Genomic DNA, 3,804 nt, shown 5'->3' on the forward strand with positions numbered 1-3,804 from the left:
ACAAATTTATCCAACTAATTGATGAATCATCAAATAAAAAAAATATGAGAAAAAAAAACGTTAAAATTCTTTGAAATCGCTCGAAATTATTGAAATTAATTGAAAAATCATTGGAATGTTTTGAAATATCCTGAAAATTTTTGAATCCTTTAAACCGCTTAAAATTTTTGAAAGCTCTTGAAAATTCCTTACAAGTTTAAAAATACTTCAAAAGCTTTCAAATCCTTTAAAATCTCATACTAAATTATTTAAATCAATTGAAAATGCTTCGGAATCTATTAAAATATCCTAATATATATCAAATCTTTTAAAATCTCATATTAAAATACTGTCAAAAATTGAAAATTCCTTGGAACGTTTTAAAATACTCTCAAATATTTCAAATCCTTTAAAATCTCACACTAAATTAATAAAATCATTTGAAAATTACTTGAAATCTATTAAAATATCCTAAAATATACATCTAATCCTTTAAAATATCATTTTAAATTACTGTAATCAATTTAAAATTCTTTAGAATCTTTTAAAATTCTCTAAAATTTTTCAAATCCTTTAAAATCTTTTGAAACACCTACAACTTATTTTTTTTTAAAGATTTCTAAAGTATTTAAATTTTTTTAAATAACCCATCTAAAATTTGTTTAATTATTTGAAATTCCCTTAAATTATGAAAATCAGTTGAAAATTCCTTGACATTTTTAAAAATATGCTCAAATATTTAAAATCCTTAAAAACCTTTTAAAATCTTTAAAATTTTTTAAAGCTCTTGAAAATATCTTAAAATTCAATAAATACCCTGAAATATTTCAAATTCTTTAAAATCTCACACTAAATTATCAAAATAATTTGATAATTACTTGAAATCTATTAAAATATCCTAAAATATACATCTAATCCTTTAAAATATCATTCTAAATTACTGTAATCAATTGAAAATTCCTTGGAATCTTTTTAAATTCTCTAAAATTTTTGAAATCCTTTAAAATCTTTTGAAACACCTACAACTTATTTTTTTAAAGAATTCTAAAGTATTTAAAATTTTTTTAAATAACCCTTTTAAAATTGGGTTCATTCTTTGAAGTTCCCTTAAATTATGAAAATCAGTTGAAAATTCCTTGCCATTTTTAAAAACATCCTCAAATATTTAAAATCCTTAAAAATCTTTCGAAATATTTTAAATTTGTTAGAGCTCTGGAAAATATCTTGAGATTTAAAACATACCCTGAAATATTTCAAATCCTAAAAAATCTCATATTAAATTACTGCACAAAATTGAAAATTCCTTGGAACTTTTTAAAATACTCTCAAATATTTCGAAACCTTCAAAATATTTGGCAACTTTTGCCAAACTTTTAAAGATTTCTAAATACTTTCGAATTTTTTAAAATAACCTTTCCGAAATTTGTTTAATTCTTTGGAATTTCTGTAAATTATAAAAATAAATTGCAAGTGCCTGGACATCTTTTAAAATATCCTCAAATATTTAAAATCCTTAAAAATCTTTTGATATTTCTTGAAATTTTTAAAAGCTCTTGAAAATATCTTGAAATTTTAAAAATACCCTGAGTGTTAGGAGAAACTTTATAATGAGTTTCAGGACTAAAATGCTAATTAAAACATAGTATTTCAAAAGATTTTAAAGGATTTGAAAAATTTTAGAGAATTTTAAAAGATCCCAACGAATTTTCAATTGATTACTGTAATATACGAGTAATATGACATTTTAAGGGATTTGATATATTTTAAGATATTTTCATAGATTTCAAGTAATTTTCAAATTATTTTAATAATTTAGTGTGAGCTTTTTAAGAATTTGAAATGTTTCAGGGTATGTTTCAAATTTCAAGATATTTTCAACAGCTTTAACAAATTTAAAAGATTTAAAAAGACTTATAAGGATTTTAAATATTTGAGAATATTTTTAAAAATGTCAAGGAATTTTCAACTGATTTTCATAATTTATGGGAATTTCAAAGAATGAACCCAGTTTTAAAAGGTTTATTAAAAAGAATTTTAAATACTTTAGAAATCTTTTAAAAAAATAGGTTGTAGGTGTTTCAAAAGATTTTAACGGATTTGAAAATTTTTAGAGAATTTTCAATTGATTACAGTAATTTGGAATTATATTTTAAAGAATTTGATGTATATTTTAGGATATTTTAATAGATTTCAAGTAATTTTCAAATTATTTTAATAATTTAGTGTGAGCTTTTTAAGGATTTGAAATATTTCGGGGTATGTTTTAAATTTTAAGATATTTTCAAGAGCTTTAACAAACTTAAAAGATTTCAAAAGATTTTTAAGGATTTTAAATAATTGAGAAAATTTTTTTAAATGCCAAGGAATTTTCAACTGATTTTCATAATTTAAGGGAATTTCAAAGAATTAAACCAATTTTAAAAGGGTTATTTAAAAAAATTTTAAATACTTTAGAAATCTTTATAAAAAGTTCTAGGTATTAGAAAATATTTTAAAGGATTTGAAAAATTTAAGGGAATTTTAAAAGATTCCAAGGAATTTTCAATTGATTACAGTAATTTAGAATGATATTTTAAAGGATTAGATGTATATTTTAGGATATTTTAATATATTTCAAGTAATTATCAAATTATTTTGATAATTTAGTGTGAGATTTTGAAGGATTTGAAATATTTCAGGGTATTTATTGAATTTTAAGATATTTTCAAGAGCTTTAAAAAATTTTTAAGATTTTAAAAGGTTTTTAAGGATTTTAAATATTTGAGGATGTTTTGAAAGATCTCAAGGAATTTTCAACTTATTTTTATAATTTAAAAGAATTTCAAAGAATTTTAACAACTTTAGCAGGGTTATTTAAAAAATTCCAAAGTACTTTAGAAATCTTTAAAAGATGCCAAGGTCTTTCAAAATATTTTGAATGTTTCGAAATATTTGACAGTATTTTAAAACGTTCCAAGGAATTTTCAATTTTTGACAATAATTTAATATGATATTTTAAAGGATTTGATATATATTAGAATATTTTAATAGATTCCGAAGCATTTTCAATTGATTTAAATAATTTAGTATGAGATTTTAAAGGATTTGAAAGCTTTTGAAGTATTTTTAAACTTGTAAGGAATTTTCAAGAGCTTTCAAAAATTTTAAGCGGTTTTAAACTATTCAAAAATTTTCAGGATATTTCAAAAACATTCTAACGAATTTTCAATTAATTTCAATAATTTCGAGCGATTTCAAAGAATTTTAACGTTTTTTTTCTCATATTTTTTTTATTTGATGATTCATCAATTAGTTGGATAAATTTGTTTTCTGAAAATGTAACTATTTTGTAGAAAATTTATTTTCTTTTTGGTTAAAAATTATTTTTTTTTAATCACAAATTTAACTATTCTATATTTAAATGAAAAGTGATCTTTCTTAGTTAAAATTTTTTGTATTTTATTGAATACTCTATTGTCTTGGTAGAAAATTAATCTTTTTTGTCGAAAATTTAACTATGATTAAACATTAATTTTTGGTTCAGAAAATTAGTCTTCATGGAAAATAAATTTCTTTTGCGCAAAGTTCATGTATTTTATTAGTATTTTATTATATTATATATATAATATTTTATTAGCCTTTTTTAGTATACAATTTAGCTTTTTGGATGAAAATGTAATTTTTTTATTTAAAATTTTACTATTACGTTGAAAACAATTAAAAAAATGTTTTTTGTTCAGTTACGTATTTCATTCAAAATTTTTTTGTTGCAGAAAACTAATTGTTTTAGTTGAAAGTTTAACTATTTCTATTAAAAGTTAGTCAACTATTCATTAATATTAATAT

The sequence above is a fragment of the Belonocnema kinseyi genome, chromosome 3, assembly GCF_010883055.1.
Source record: "Belonocnema kinseyi isolate 2016_QV_RU_SX_M_011 chromosome 3, B_treatae_v1, whole genome shotgun sequence".
Classification (NCBI taxonomy): Eukaryota; Metazoa; Arthropoda; class Insecta; order Hymenoptera; family Cynipidae; genus Belonocnema; species Belonocnema kinseyi.